Source organism: Temnothorax nylanderi, unplaced genomic scaffold (assembly GCF_030848795.1).
Source record: "Temnothorax nylanderi isolate EJ_2023f unplaced genomic scaffold, tnyl_v1.0 TNYL_tig0600_pilon, whole genome shotgun sequence".
Taxonomy (NCBI): domain Eukaryota; kingdom Metazoa; phylum Arthropoda; class Insecta; order Hymenoptera; family Formicidae; genus Temnothorax; species Temnothorax nylanderi.
The window spans coordinates 1-17500 of NW_027249662.1; the positions used below are offsets into that span (position 1 = coordinate 1).

General features: G+C 37.8%; 1 long non-coding RNA gene across 2 annotated transcripts; it reads left to right on the top strand.

Annotated features, from left to right (window-relative positions):
* The first annotated feature begins 1887 nt into the window (after positions 1 to 1887).
* LOC139784240 (uncharacterized) lies at positions 1888 to 12065 on the top strand. Of its 2 annotated transcripts, XR_011721507.1 has the most exons (4): positions 1888 to 6040; positions 11385 to 11637; positions 11714 to 11903; positions 11974 to 12065. It is a non-coding gene; the product is annotated as an uncharacterized lncRNA (long non-coding RNA). The 2 variants fall into 2 exon arrangements; XR_011721506.1 differs by lacking the exon at positions 1888 to 6040 and having other exon boundaries at positions 11230 to 11637.
* The last annotated feature ends 5435 nt before the right edge of the window (positions 12066 to 17500 follow it).

The window sequence follows — 17500 nt, forward strand, 5'->3', positions numbered from 1 at the left end:
TTACATTTGTCCTCCGGGGCGAAGCCCGGGTAACCAGCTAGTTTCTGTATAATAATAATAATAATAATAATCTTTATAATGAAAAAATTAAACAATTTCGGTTAAAAAAGTTTTGTAAATATTTACTGGAGTTTACTTGAGAATGTCACAGCTGCCGTAAAATTAATATTTTGACGCTAAGCTACTAGATATTATTTGATTCTGTAAACTAATAAAATCCAATATTTTACTTTCTATGCAACAGAGAATATTTTTTCTATCATTATATTGCATAAATACACTGTTTTTAATAAGATTTACTTATTTACTTGTATTTTGACAGTAATCGTTTTTGTCACGATATTACCTCACCAGGGTCTGAGTGACCCTATCGTCCCACTTCTCGCTGTCTGCCGTGGCTGCTTCGACCGAACTGACTCTCGCACGTCACCAGGCTAGTGCTAGACCCTTCAAACTTTTTCCCCCCCCGGGTTCGGAGTCCCCACCACTGCGCGTTCAAAAAGGGCGCGAGTTTTAAACACGTCTAGGGTCACTTAGACCCTGGTGAGGTAACTGAGGGTTAATACTCATGAATATTGCAGAATGGTCAGTGCTGTGCCTATTAGTTTCTTACAGTACTGGCAGTACTATCATGATAGTACTCCGAATATTAATCTGATAAAGTACTGACCACTTCAATACTTTGAAGTACTAATGAGTATTATTGCTTGTAGTACTGCCACTACTGTAAGCACTGACAGACACAGTACTGACCATTCTGCAGTATTCATGAGTATTAACATACTAATACTCTCAATACTACGAGTACTGATCACTCAGTACTAAGTACTGATTGCTAGTACTACTTTTTCGTAAGGGTAATCAGCCAAACCATCACTACCGTACATTTCCTCTAGCATTTCGTGCGTTTTGCTAACTGTTATGTCCAGTTTGAAACAAAATTTAATATTTGCTCTTTGTTCCATTTTATTATCCATGGTATTTGTTCAACGAGTGTCAATAAGGTACTATCAACTTTACGATACGGCGCTTTTTCACATGGACAAAAAGCAGTACTTATGGCTTAGTTTACGGTTGCAATATACACACAATATGCATATATATATTTATTTTCTCTTTTTATGTGTATTTAAGTGGTCAAGATTAATAAAAAAAGAGAGATAATTCCGACAATCAACCGAGAGCTTCCTCTATGTGTGATGTTCTGTGTCAGACGTGATATTCGCAGGAGCTCTGTACATCGCGTTCATAATGAGATGTGCGTTGTAAGGCGTGTATGGCTGTGCAGTATAACCAGCTTCGATGATGAAAGATTCGTAGCAAATGGTCGATAATATTTCCCGAATATTCAAAGTTGCGGTATTAGGTCGCGAGGTCAGTATAAATCTCGCACTACTTCCGACACTTATTACTGATGGATTGCCGCACATCTAATCCAACTCCACCGAAATTGTATGGCTCTCTGGTTAGACAAGGGCATGCACTTATGTCGACTTCCAACTTGTGGAATGCGTTATTGATTCCATTTTGCAAAGTTGTTGCGACATCTGAAAGTGTAGTATGCTCCAAGTCTTCCGTTTGTAAAGAAACATTTGCAATCGAAGCGTTTTTGTTTCTTAATAAATTCTCTATAATTTGCGTAAACCAAATACAATTATTTGACGATATTGGTTTCTTTTCTTCTTTACGTTTCGATTTGCCTTTGCGCAAGAATTTTCCTATTACTTTTTAGGATTGGACTTGTGTGGATGCCGAAATTTTTGAAGACGGTAGTAGGTAAGCTAGGGGCATTCTACCCCCGGGTGGTGCTCGAGGGGGGTGAGGGGCGGGGGGATACCGCTAAGAGGTGGTATACCGCGGGGGGGGGTACCGCGTTCGCGTTTTTTGCCGCGCCGCGGGCGGGGAGGGGGAAAGGGGGTACCGCGTTCGCGTTTTTTTTGCCGCGCTCCAATTTTGATTAGCGGAATTTTATAGCGACCTGATGTGAGAAAATATTACAGCGAAATGATTACACTACATTCATTCGGTTAAGTTTATGCTTTATTTATTATTTCCTAACGCTGCAACATCATTTTCCCGGGCGAAACATCTCCCCGCAATCGACTCGCGGCTACATTAATTTAGTGATTCGGGGTAATATATTTCGGAGTTTGCAAGCTGAAGCAGCTTTATACGCCAGATTTAATTAATAATCTAGATTAGATATATGACTCGTGTTATATACGCGGCGAAGCGTTCTTAGTCGTCAGATTCGGCCCCGACTGTAATTTCACCAGTAATTGGACCGATACGGAAAACTTGCTTCTCCTCCTAATCGGTTGCCGATCGCGAAACTTGTGTCAAGTTAACTCTATATATATCAGATGTATATTACAACGTAATTACTATTTATAAGGTTTATTACTTTCATTAAAACAATGAAACACTTTCATATAATATTTTTCTAAAATTCGTTTGGTTGTAAAAATTAAGAAAATTGTGATGATGGGAATATAGAAATAACAGATAAATAAAAAAGCAATTGTTTTGTCTACAATTTTCTCATATGAGTAACCATTAGATATTTATTTTCTATGAAAAATACAAATATAATCTGTTTATGATGCGGTAAGAGAAAGCAAATTGTAAAAGAGAATGAAAAAATATTCCAACAGTTTCTATCTTGTCCCATATTTTTAAGTATGTAAATAAAAGGAAGTAATAGAATAATGGGAGTTCAAGGCAACTTCTTTACCTGAAACACACAAATGTAACAAGATGATTAATATAGATATTAATATAGATAATTAGATTAAGATAAAAACTAAAATATTATGCTAAAGTACGACATATCGAGGAAAGTTAAATCGGTAATTGTGCGTACATTGCGTTCAGTATCGTCGTAATTTCCTCTTAGCGTTAGTTTTACAATAGCGGGATCTATGTAACTCTTGGGGAGATTTAACTCGATTTCCCTGATTAGATATCGCACGCATTCGTAGTGTACTGTCGCTTCTCGGAATTGTTGGCGTCTTTATGGCTGGCCATTGTTCTCACTTCACTGTATCGTATGACACAAATAATCAAAGTCACCGGACGAGAACTGAGAAGCGCGTTTTTCATTCGCGAAATCGATGCTTCGAACGGAGAGACTGCAATGAATTCGAGTTCGTGGGATTAGTTCCGTTTATATAGTTTCGTTTACGTCATTTTGGAAAAATGCTGCGCACGCAGCTGAGTAAAATCTTGATTTTTCCCGATTTAATTCTGTGCGAGAAGTAACTTTTAAAAGATTCAATGAAAAATTTTGTTTAAAAGATGTAAAACAATATCGGTGAAATAAAGCATTCGAGTAAAATTTATGCAAAAAGGAAAAAAATTAAGTTGTCTCCATTGTAAATTTTCCTCTAAATTCCATCTTTCCTAGGTTATCTGTAACACGCACAATTAATTACTTTCCTCTCCCTTGCTCTGCTTTCCTCTCACGCCCCCCTCTCTCTCTCTGATCCATCGTGCTTACCTCTTCCACCTCTACCTTTACCTTTAGACCTTCCGGAACAATTTTTATTATCACCGCTTACTTTCCACTGTCGTTCGCTTCTTCTTACGACTCACCTTCTCTACCAGGTTTCAATAATATTTTGAACAATTTTATTAATCATAGAACATTCGCCGCCAAGTAAATTTGACGACACGAATGTTACCAGAGGATATTGTGTATCGAATTCCGGCATATTTGGTGAAGTAATACATACATTAACTGCATCCGACAAACCACACGACTCTTTGATATTATCCAGCATGGCCACAATGTCATTAAGAGCCATTCTACCGTGCTGAAAGTATTTCTCTTCAGTCCATAAGGTGCATTTTACATTCCCACTACTTTCGTATATGCCTACCTCTTTCAGTGAACCTACTATAATGTGTATCCCATGTGGTGGTATACATGGCGTACCAGAAAAGACATATTTATCTTGCTTTTTTTTTAGCCATTCTTTTAGACCTAGGCATCATAACGTTAAGACCTCTTGGTACAGTAATCTCCGAATCGAATGCGATTCTATTTGATGGTGTATCTTGACATGGAAATATACTTCTGGCATATGTAAGCTTGCTGTTAGCTATTAATAGGGGATGTTTTCCATCGGAAGTTTGTTCCGGTTTCAGCCAATATAGTGCAGGTAATTCTGGATCTGTTTTATATTTAATTTGAATTTTACATTCATTTATTTTATGATCAACGTTTGGTAGAGTAATGGCGAATTTACTACCAAAAATATTATCATGATTTACAATAGTTTTAGTTAATTCTTTTCTGGTAGCTAAGTCTCTTACACTACCTATTTTAAGTTTATAATTATCTAAAACTAATTCGTTACACGTCGGCATTTTCTTCTCTATTGTTAATATTGCCTTGTCCTCAAGAACATGACGTTTAAAATCCACGGATAATTAATCATAATAGTGGTGAAATATCACTACTTTCATCGCTTCCTTACTTACTCGGTTAGGCGGAGCGCGTGCTCCAAGGGCTTCGTGCCCCGGCGGTCACGGTGTTCTAGAGCCAAGCGTGTCAGAGTGGCGTGAGGCCTCGCGGCCGATCGCCGTTAATACTCCCGCGTGATCCGATTCGAGGACACTGCCAGGCGGGGAGTTTGACTGGGGCGGTACAACTGTCAAAGAATAACGCAGGTGTCCTAAACTCGGGAGCATCGGGCACTCCCCCCTGAATAACACTTTTTTCTATTTCACGAGCGTTGTCAAATGGTATGCGTGGAGGCATCACAAAAATAACTGCGTCACTAATCCTTTAAAAAAAATATATATTCGGACGAAACACGTTTAAGCACGCTCACGGCCACGACGAGACTAAAAATTCAACGACGGCTATAGTGGAGGCGGGTAAAAAGTCGCCAGAGAGAAGAGATATAATAACAGATAGAAAAAAGTGTTACGTCCTGCGAACTCCACGATTTCCCTTTTTCGCGGAAATTCCTATGCGCCTACGATAGGCCTTAAGATTAAGATAAGTAAACTGAGCACGGACGGTTGTCGATCGGCAAGTGAGCCTTGATCCCCTCACATTCCTTTTTTTTATGATCAAAATACCTATTTGGTTGGGCAACTAAAGAGCAACCTTCCAGATGACAAACTACTGACAGACGGGACATACGTGATCAGTCTTTATCAACTCATAACTATAAACCCGGCGCCACGACGCGCCAAAAGGGGCCTTAATCCCAGACGAAGAGGTTGCTTAGGATCTTTATTGCATCGCGCGACTAGTTCAAAATTGCCCGCGCAATGTTCCGACAAATAGAAACGAGATCTAAAGCGTGCTTTTGGAAATCCTGTAAGAGCACGTGGCGGAAGTTTCTGTTTGCAATAAAACTGCAATTAAGATTAGATGGAATGCATTTGTCTGTCGATACTGAAAGTAGGGTCGCGAGACAAATAAGGAACCCTAATAAAAGAGAAATCGGCGTTAGTCAAAAACAAATGAGTCACTGGAAGAATCGCTGGGTCGCACCCCCGATAAGACAGTGGGGCCCTACGAGACAACTCACCAATGAACGGCCGGAAAAATCGACAACCGTCTCTAGCTTTCTAGGATAGGCGAAAACTTAAAAATCTAGCTCTTGGGTGAGAAACATCTCACCCAATAAAAAATCCTTTAAACAAAAATTAGAAACATCCTGCCAACCAGAAGTTCCCAAGACGAAACCAGACACCTCCCACAACGAAACCCACCCTTTCCATCCTTGAAACTTCCCTATAAAAATCGCGACATTACGGGACTCGCCCTCTTAGTGCAGCTCCTCTTCTGACAGTTCACTTCTTCGGCCCGGTTCATTTCAATTTACTTCGCCTCTCTTCCGTTTACGAACAGTATCACATTCAAATCCGATCTCAAGTTTTAAGTTAAATTCTGTGCGTGGACTTAAACTCATTGAGTATCGACGAGAGGCTATCCACAGGGCCCAAAGAGATCCAGCTAGCTACCCACGGGGCTCAAAGAGATTCAGTTGTTCTACTTCAGTTTGATCAGCACCAAGAAGTAAGTCCTCTACATACATATTCATATATTGATATCGGGTCCCTTTTATCATTATCTTACCCCTTTTGTATTCACCCGAACACTCACGCGTTCGGGAAGTCCCTCGGTTAAACATTAAACGTTAACCCTTCCAACCCTCCAATTCTCTTCACTATTCCGAATTAGCCGATTTATCGGTGGATTCGGAATAATCTCTATTGTTCCGAATTAGCCGATTTTTCGGTAGAGTCGGAATAATCTCTGTTCGTTGTTCTGAATTAGCCGATTTATCGGTGGATTCGGAATAATCTCTATTGTTCCGAATTAGCCGATTTTTCGGTGGAGTCGGAATAATCTCTGTTCGTTGTTCCGAATTAGCCGATTTATCGGTGGATTCGGAATAATCTCTATTGTTCTGAATTAGCCGATTTATCGGTGGATTCGGAAAAATTCTATTGTTCCGAATTAGCCGATTTTTCGGTGGACTCGGAATAATCTCTCTCTATTACTTCGAGTTAGCTGACTCGTCAGTGGACTCGAGGTATTCTTTTGATTTCTTTAATCTCCAAAACCCGAGGCGACTTCCCCACAGTTAACGGACTTTAATGTTTAACAATCCGCTAACTTGTAGTGGATTCGGGCTGTCCCACCCACAAGAGGTCGAAAAACGCCGCGAGACACGAAAGAAATCGTCAGAACAAGCGGGCGCGAAGGGAGCTTGACTTCCCTCAGGAATCAGTCAACGCAGGTCCTCCGCGACTCGCGACTCCACCCCCTCCGCCAGCTTTTACAGAGGAACCCTGTTCTTCACAACAGAATCGCCCCGTTGTCCCCCTTTCTCGCCCTGTCGTCCTGCCTTCTCGCCCTTTCGTCGCATCTTCTCGCCCTGTTTGTCGCGTGGCCCCTTTTCGCGTGGTCCCCGTCAATCCCGATCCCGCCCCCTTACTATAGTCTAAGAGCTGGCTACATAAAAATGCAAGGTATAAGGTACATGAAATATTTATAGCTAGAGAGGTTCTATTAGCACTCCCGGACACTGAGTGACCAGTCTGCCTGCGCGCTTAGGAAGATTAAGGCGGGGGCGGACGGTCAAAAATGACAAATTTTACAAGGAAAAAAATGATAAAGCTCAGGGATAAAAATTATAGGAATGTTAAGTATTTGTTGCTACGAAACGCGGAAAATTATTGGCAGACGATTTCGTGGAAGAGAAAGCGCCGGCAGACTGCAACAAAGCGGCGTTAACTTTTGTGAAAAAAAAATGATAAGCTTCATGATTAAAAATTATTGGTAATAATTATTAAACTGTTAACGAAGCTATGTGCTAAATGGCAGACGAAAAAACTGAAGACAACATCGAGGCAGACTGTGATGAAGAGCGCGGTTTCGATCGCGCTTTTAATGAGTTAGTTCCGTACGATGCGTTACTACGATATGTTATTTTGTTAATTATATTATGTCGACAATAAGATAACAATTTCTATATTATATATATATATATATATAATAAATGCTAAAAGATATGTTTAACATTAGAATAATTTTTTTATTAACAAAAAAATACTATTCAAATATATCATTAGACTCGTGAAAATGTCAACAAATTTAAATAATTAAATCGTGTAGATTTAATTCCGGGGAGGGAAGGGTATTAATTTTCCAACATTAGCTGTGTTTCAAGTCCGACAAATAATCGGCGCGCAGTTTATTAAGTTGAAATATATATATATATATATATATATACATTGTAATTCGTTACTTCTGTAACTATTAATTTCTTTACTTGCGCACCATGTACCGCGCCTGACTCGTATCGCCGTCTATCAATTTGTTGAAAAAAATACTATAAAAAATTGTAGACTTATTCTATTTCGCTGTTTGCATCGGATTCATCGCATATCTTCTTCGCTTTCGCAATCGATATCATCCTCAGATTCGATTTCGTTGATATCTGCTGAAAAACGACATTAAAAATTAAAAATGACTATTAACAAATATGAGATTGAAAGCGTGTGCAAAGATTTGTACCTTCAGACTGTTCTTGATCAATAACAACGTCTTTAACACTAGATGGTATCTGAGGTCCATCGAACCATCGGAACTGGTATTTGGAGTTGATTATCACCCATCCGCAGTCTTCTGGTACCAAAAAAGTCACCTACAAAATTTTGACGCTTCATCGATACCTCCTTGTGCAGCTGAATTAAGACCGCAATTCTTAAGATCTATGTATATCGCCAGATTATGGAGCCACGCTCACAAGAAAATTCCGACTTTTTTGGTACCAGAAGACTGCGGATGGGTGATAATCAACTTTCAAATACCAGTTCCGATGGTTCGATGGACCTCAGATACCATCTAGTGTTAAAGACGTTGTTATTGATCAAGAACAGTCTGAAGGTACAAATCTTTGCACACGCTTTCAATCTCATATTTGTTAATAGTCATTTTTAATTTTTAATGTCGTTTTTCAGCAGATATCAACGAAATCGAATCTGAGGATGCTATCGATTGCGAAAGCGAAGAAGATATGCAGTACGATGAATCCGATGCAAACAGCGAAATAGAATAAGTCTACAATTTTTTATAGTATTCTTTGTTAATAAAAAAATTATTCTAATGTTAAACATATCTTTTAGCATTTATTATATATATATATAATATAGAAATTGTTATCTTATTGTCGACATAATATAATTAACAAAATAACATATCGTAGTAACGCATCGTACGGAACTAACTCGTTAAGAAGCGCGATCGAAACCGCGCTCTTCATCACAGTCTGCCTCGATGTTGTCTTCAGTTTTTTCGTCTGCCATTTAGCACATAGCTTCGTTAACAGTTTAGTAATTATTACCAATAATTTTTAATCATGAAGCTTATCATTTTTTTTTCACAAAAGTTAACGCCGCTTTGTTGCAGTCTGCCGGCGCTTTCTCTTCCACGAAATCGTCTGCCAATAATTTTCCGCGTTTCGTAGCAACAAATACTTAACATTCCTATAATTTTTATCCCTGAGCTTTATCATTTTTTTCCTTGTAAAATTTGTCATTTTTGACCGTCCGCCCCCGCCTTAATCTTCCTAAGCGCGCAGGCAGACTGGTCACTCAGTGTCCGGGAGTGCTAATGGAACCTCTCTAGCTATAAATATTTCATGTACCTTATACCTTGCATTTTTATGTAGCCAGCTCTCCGTCTACTAGAACCTCCCGCTTCCCCGACCTCCTCGACCGCCTCGACTCTCGATCTCGAGGAAGAAGTCGATCCCGAAGTAGTTACCCTCGATTAACAATTAACATCTTTATAGCATAAAAATTATTTACTTTTCTTTTATGTGTTAGTTTAATTTAAATACTCACATACATCCCACACGCACACAGTTAAATTCGTGTAACTCCAATCCTAAACGAATTGTAATAATAGCGGGCAGGAGGTGCATTGAATAGGTTTCCCCTTCAAAGATCCTGCCCGATCACCCCCGCATCAATGTAACACCCGCGGTAATTATACACCCATCACACTCAAATAACATACACTCCGGCTTATCTCAATACCTGATTCTCTACCAATGTCAGTACAACCATTATTTTATTGTAATGTTCACTCTACCAATCTCAGCAACACGTATTGTTTTATTGTGTAATAAATGTTTAATTTGTTTCTAAAATTTAATTAAATGTTCCTTTATTTTAAATAAGACCTCACTCTCAGTTCCATCCTTCCTCTCGAAATCGCACGAGGTCCAATCCTGAGTTAAAGGGATTGAATTCCCTGACTCGAAAGAGGACCTACGGTCGCACCGCTCACGGAAGGGGTCCTATCGTCTCTACGGACGTTGACCCTTCCCGAACCATCGAAAGCACGTCCGGCTCGCGCCACGCGCCTCAGAGCGTGTACCTGCGAGCAAATTTCTTAAGCGTCTAGTTGCGTCCTTCTTTACCCCGACCCTTCTGGTTAGCCTTTCCTTTGCTTCCCGGATTTTCTTATCCTAATCCCGGGGTTGGACGTAACAAAGTGATATCCAAGAGGGAGTGCCCGATGCTCCCGAGTTTGAAGATATAGAGGATAGTGATAGTGAGATTCAGGGGGAGAGGCCCGCTGCTCCCGAACCCCCGCGCCATCCGCTTTCGCGCATCTTACGCGGAATCGGGCGGATGGAACTAATCTGGGACAACGAACTCAGGCGGCGGGCTCAACCGGACGCTTACCGCCCCGTGAACATCGGACGCGCGCAACTGCACGCTAACATCCACGCGGCCATCGAACGCGGGCGAGCTCAACCGGTCGTCGGACGCGAGCGGCCGCGGCAAGAGGTGTTCGCGAATTTATTGGCCGTGTTGAGACGGGTGACGGCGGGCCGCGGCCATGGGGCCACCCCTCTTCGAGATTAAGGTATTTTCTTTTTTTCGTTTTTTATCTAAAAATTAATAACGCGGGAGCGAGAGAGAGTCCGCGCGCGAGGGAAAGACAACGCGAGCGGGAGCGCGCCATGTGACGTCACGCGGACTCCTCGCCATTATGATAAACGTTTATAATAATGTCCCGACACGCTCGCTGGCCGCCCTGACAAACCCCCCTCCCCTGCCCCTCTCGCCATCGAGTTTATAAACGTTTTTATAAATGTTTATAAATATTTATAAATGTTTATAAATACTATCGGCCGAACATCGATATGATAAATGTTTATAATACGTGTCCCGACACGCTCGCTTGCGTTCGATGGATTTGATGTGCTCTCCGCATGACATCAACCGCGAAACATGTTCAGACATGTTCGTCTTCCCACTGCCCCCCCCCCTTGCCCCCTCACCATCGAGTTTATAAATGTTTATAAATGTTTACAAAACGTGTCCCGACGCGCTGGCCGCCCTGAAAAACCCCCCTCCCCTGCCCCCCTCGCCCTCGAGTTTATAAATGTTTATAAATGTTTATTCAATGTTTATAAATGTTTATAAATGTTTATAAATGTTTATTTAATGTTTTATTAATGTTTATAAATGTTTATAGAACGTGCCCCGACGCGCTGGCCGCCCTGACAAACCCCCTCCCCCTGCCCCCCTCGCCATCGAGTCCCCCCTCCCCCTCGGACCCCTCTACTAGGAACGCAGACCCCCCCCCCGCAGACCCCCTCGCCGTCGAGCCCCCTCCTCGGACCCCTCTGCATGGGAACGCAGACCCCCCCCCCGCAGACCCCCTCGCCATCGAGTCCCCCCCCCCGCCCCGCTCCCCCCTCGGAGCACCCGGCCCAGAACTGTCTAAATAAGAACTACTGCTGCAAGTGCTGGAAGGCGCGGAGACGTCACACAAACAACAAAACTTGTGTAAAAAAAAAAATCTCAAGAAGCGTCTGAACACGCGTTTTCAGCCGTTCGCGGACTCGATGAGACTGAATTTTAACGACGGTTGCAGAACGCAGTATGGACTACATTGAAGTAATTTTCCCAAGGTACATCATGGTATGGAAGTGTGACAAGGTATAGTGACATATAATATAGAGTTTTTTTTAAATATGTATATCTTTTGTTTAGTGGATGCGGCCGCGAAGGGTGCAGCGATTGGTCAGGATCAAGGTGCACATGGAGGACTGGTGGGTGCGGATCCGCATCCCCCGAGATTGCGTGAGTATTATTTTTTTCTTTTGTGCGTGCGTGCGCGTGTTTTAAAAAAATAATATTTTTTATGTTGATTTTACAGCCGCGTATGGAATACATAATACCGAGTTTCATAAATATTGAGCATTGGCGGTGGATGCGGTCGGAAAGGCGCGCAAACAGAGAACTGCAGGACATATTGTGGCAAATTTCCGGCAACGAGGATATCTACGGGTTTCGTAGATTATTCGATATAAAGGATGAGTTTTTGACATAGAAGAAGAAGAAGAATGGTAAGATAATCGCTTTTCAAAAAAATATTGAATCTTTATATTAATCGTGTTATTGCATTGTGTGTTTCAGGTAAAGATTCTCCACTTGTGTACAATTGCACTTATAAATTTTTTTAAATTTTATGTTATAAATTTTCTAGAAATAAAAAAAATATTAAATAATTATAATAATTATCTATTCCCCTTCCTTCTCCCCTTCCTTAGATAGTTCAATTATATATAATAAAATATATTTACATTATTTACAACTCATCAAAATATTTGCGATACATAATTATGTAGATTAACGAATTTTTTCAGATACTTAAATATAAGCTGCATTATTAGTTTTCTTTATTTTAAAAAAGGTTTTGATTTTTTGAAGTATTAAAATTCTTATAGCATGTTTCAATACATACTTAATATATTTAAAACTTAGTTTTTAGAGAAGGGCATGTAGTCCAATTAATGGGCGGGTGAATAAGAAAGAGAAAATGCGCGCGAGGGAGAGAAAGAGAACGCGAACGAGAAGACGGTCCTTTTCGAGAGGAAGAGAAAGAAAAGAAGGAAAGAAAGAAATAACGCGCGACGTCATAACCGATCGGTGCTGCAAAACGTGACCCAGTGAACCTGTGACCCACATGTTCACCAAAAAACCGATAAATTGTCCTAAAAAACATGCGTAAAGAGGACATCGCGACGGTTAACCCTAGACGTGCACAGCGGGGGTCTCCGAGAGACTACCAGGCCAATTTTCTTTTTCGGCGTTTTATGTTCATTCTTTCACTTACCTCCTCCTTAATTTCAGATATTAAAATAATTTATTAAAATTATTAAAATATAAAAAATTATGTATTGCTATAAAGTATTATACATTTAATTATAACTTCATGAGAAAAAGATGAGAGCGAGAGAGAATCCGTGAATAAAAGAAAGAGAAGGCGAACATAAGAACGCAGGCGATAGAGAACATCCGCGAGGGAGAGAGAGAACGCGAACGAGAAGACGCGCGCGAAGGAGAGATAACGGGTGATGGGAGCGAGAGAGACTGCGCGCGAGAGAGAGAGAACGCGAACGAGAAGACGGGCTTGATTTTATTACTTTCAGCCCTTTTCGAGAGTAAAGGACATTGGCGTCACGCTAGTCGCAGGTCATAAATTATAGCCGTCTGTCATAGGGGCTCGCTCGCATCTGAAGTGTGAAATGATATCTGTTTATAAATACTATCGGCCGAACATCGACGCGCGGCGAGACGACATTTGTTTATAGAACATGTCCCGACGCGCTCGCCGAAACTCTGATTCCCCCCCCTTCCCTAGGACCCTTTCGCCCTCAAGTCTCCCCCCCGTCCTGCTCTCCCCTCGGAGCGCACGCCGAAACCCTGATCCCTCCCTTCCCTAGGACCCCCTCGCTGTCGAGTCCCCCCCGCCCCGCTCTCCCCTCGGAGCACCCGATACAGAACTGTCAATATTACCCTACTGATGGGCTAAAACTGATTATGGTAAATATTTAATCTTGGTATTATTTGTTTATTAATATATTTATTGATTGTTTATTAATTTATTATTATGCAATTGTGCTTAAGGAAATACTCGCACATTTCGCATGCACCGAGCTGGCAAAGAGCTCATTATCATTTACTGAATTATATTGACGAACCGCCGCGTTCTATATAAATAATTTTTAAATAAAATTTTAAATTTTAAATAAAATATATAAGAAAATATTTTATCGAATTAGAATTTTATTTCGCGAATTTGAATTAGTAAAGTTCATAATAAAGTCGGGAGAACGACTGCGCCATCCGACTACCGAGCGACGACGACAAGTGGTTGAGTTTCAAGAACTACAATAAGGAACGTTTGTCGTATACGCTGACTTCGAACCTACTCTAGATCCGAGAACGTCCAACATTATCAGGTATTTAGCATAGGATAGGTGCGCTGCTCGTAAGACGACTGTTATCTTATGTATCGGTCACGATAAGGATTGCGTCGCGAGGTTCGCCGACCCAAGTAGCAAAAAAATATTTTTTAAACGTTTTTAAAAACATTTTTAGTAATAAAAAAAATATTTAAAAAACGTTTAAATTAATGGGATAGATCCTTTTTTCTTATTAAAAAAATATCTATTTTAATATTGTAAAAAATGTTTTTTTAACATTAAAAAATGTGTTTTTAATCTCTATATATATAAAAATGAATATTAAATAAATGTTTGTTAACATTAAAAAATGTTTTTTTAACATTAAATAAATGTTTTATCAACATTAAACATTTTTTAAATATTTAAGAACGTTTATTTTAACAACTTTTTTGACAAAGAAACGTTTAAAGAACGTTCTTTTTCTTTATCTAGGAAAAGATAAAAACCGCTTTCCTAACTGTTTCTTTTGTATATTGGGTGTGCGTACAACCGCGCGTCCATCTGAAAAAACTGCTCTCTCAAGCCGGTCACCCATCCGAGTATAGTACCGCGCCCACGTTGCTTGACTTTGATGATCAAATGGACAAGTGACGATCCTCTGACGCTTCCTTCTTACCTGTAAGTACTTGTCTACAACATATCTTTAGTGTTAAAAAATCTTATGGGTCCTATGACGCGGAAATTTTTTACGGAACGGCACATAATTTATAAAGCAAAACAATAGAAAAATTCGATTGAAACATCTCTTACAATTAAAAGATTAATATAAAATAATATTTGAAGTAAATATTAAATAAATATTTAAAAAATGTTAAATAAATATTTTTTTCATATTATTATTGCAAATAAATAATTAATGTAAAATAAATATTAAATTAATGTCGAATAAATGTTAAATAAATGTTTTTTTAAATCATTATTGCAAATGAAATATTAATGTAAAAAAAATATTAAATAAACGTCAAATAAATATTTTCTCTAAATCACTATTTAAAATAAATAATCAATGTAAAATAAATATTCAATAAACATTAATTTTTACAATGAATTGTACAATGTATAATTAATGAAAAATAAATATTTAAAAAACATTTAAAAAACATTGTCTGTGCTTGGGATAATCAATTGCACTTTACGTGAGAATTTGATTTACCAAATGTTTTATGGAATATTAATATTGATGAGCGAAAGCAACAATTGTAACAGAATTGTAACAGTAACAATTGTAACAGCTCAAGAAAGATGAAAGATCTCAAGATCTGTATTTTTTGCAAGGCATTTGTGACATGACGGAGATTCGAACGTGAGGCCGGCCAGACTACGGCTGCTTTCACGTTGAGCCCACCCATCAGTTCGTACATTTTTTCAATTTGCTTAATATTTGATTACTGTATTTACATAATCATATTTACACAATTTTTTATATTACAGGTAATGCGTAGATATAGATAACGATATAAAACATACAGATGGTAAAACATTTTTTATCAAATGAAATATGAGCCTAAAAGTGCTAGATTTGAGAATCCACCACTGGATCCAGAATATCCATAAAAAATTAAACAATAAAAAAATTGTTAAAAAAAAAGACTCCGGACTGCTGCCTAAACTAGGTTAAATTAAATGCAGAAAATAAAAATTAAAAAAAATTAAATAAAAAATTGTTTAAAAAAAAAAAAGACTCCCGACTGCTGCCCAAACTAGATTAAATTAAATGCAGAAAATAAAAATTAATAAATAAAAACAAACTTATAAAAAAAATAAATTTAATAACTAAAATTTAAAATAAAATGTAAAAACAAAAACATACAAAAAAAATTTTAAAACAAAAATTTATACAAAAATAAATTTAACTAAAAACAAGTTTAAAAAGTTTAAAATAATAATTTAAAAAAATTTAAAAACAAAAACTTTACCAACAAAAACAGGTTTAAAAAGTTTAAAATAATAAAAAAAAATTTAAAAACAAAAACTTATACAAAAATAAATTTAACCAAAAACAGGTTTAAAAAGTTTAAATAATAATAAACAAAAAGTCTTAAAAATTAATTGGTACATAAGACAGGTTTATTTGGTAATAAAAATGTAATATACATATAATAATAAGTATAAAGTACAAAATTAAAAACTTCTAAAAATTTAAAATAATATTAATTATAAAATATTAATACAATTGACACACTATTAGGAAATATTATCTAATAACAAATATGATTGAAAATACATACAAATACTTGATTACTTACTACAATTTATTCTTATTATTATTATATTAGGCATTACAGACGCGCGCTTTGCGCGCGCTATTTAGTTTTAATATTATACTATTACTATTATATCACGGAGAAAATTGCTACGGTTGTTACAACAACATTCTCTATGATTGAAAAAGAAATGTATGAATTCAAGTTAAATTGATATTACATTGAATGTAGCTGTTAAGATATGCTCATTTATACAGTTTTCATAACCGTAGTTCTTACGATACGTGACATTCGGTTACAATACCCTCGTATATGGTTGCCTCAACCAAAGGATTATTGCTATCTCTCTTATGTGGTCTGCAGCACAAATATTATGGTTGAGAGATCCATAAGATATAGCTGCACTGAATCTCTGATTGAGAGTTTAATTCCATTGCGCGCGCAAAAGAATTTCTGCATAGAATAAAATGGATTTGATAAGGATTTGATAAGGATGTTTTAACTTTATAAATATACTTTTTTCATAAATATATTTACGAACACAAAATTTCGTAATAAGCCGACACTGGTTTCTGACATTCACCCGACATTAAGAAATATTATATCATATATCCAATTCAAAATTTTATTACTCTTTTTAAACTTAATTTGTTTCTTAAGATGATTTTTGAAAAATTATATATTTGCGCTGATTATGACATATGTAGACTATATATAACACTTACATTAAATTAAGAAGTAGTCTACCACGTAAGGCAGTTGGCTCACGATCCAGAGGTCCCGAGTTCGAATCCCACCAAGGTAAATGTATTTTTTCAAATACGAGAAAATATTTATAATCATAGACTGCATCTTAAGAAACAAATTTAGTTAAAAAATAGTAATAAAATTTCGAAATAAATAATTTTTTTATATTTAGCATTAGTACCTACACATAATCATTATGGTTGTAACATCCATATATTATGGTTGCAACATCCATATAGTAGCTACCCTCACTAAGGTTAGGGCAACCAATAGGTCACTTCCAGAGTACTATGGTTTCCATAACCCTTTTGTATGGATGGGCGAAAATTAACATTATTATTCTGTTGTAGTAACCGTAACTTTTTCTCCGTGTACTATTAACTCTTTCATACACATAACTGTCAAAATATACAATGACAGCCGCTCACGAAGTAAGCGTAGCCTGAGAACCAATCGGCATCGCGGAAAAGCGACAACAATTAATAAATTTCGATAAATTCGAATATTGATTTAACATGCCTTTTTTAGAAATGGAAGTAGAACATTAATGAAAAAGAAGTGAATTAAAGACAAATTTTATAATGAAAAATACTCTTTTATTTACGCTATAATTTATTAATTGCATATTTTAAAAGAGCAGTCGCGGGAGACGCCACGTGTGTGCGTGTATATGTGTATTCTTATATACATGTGCATGTACACGACGCACGCACGCATGCACATATACATAAACAGAGAAAT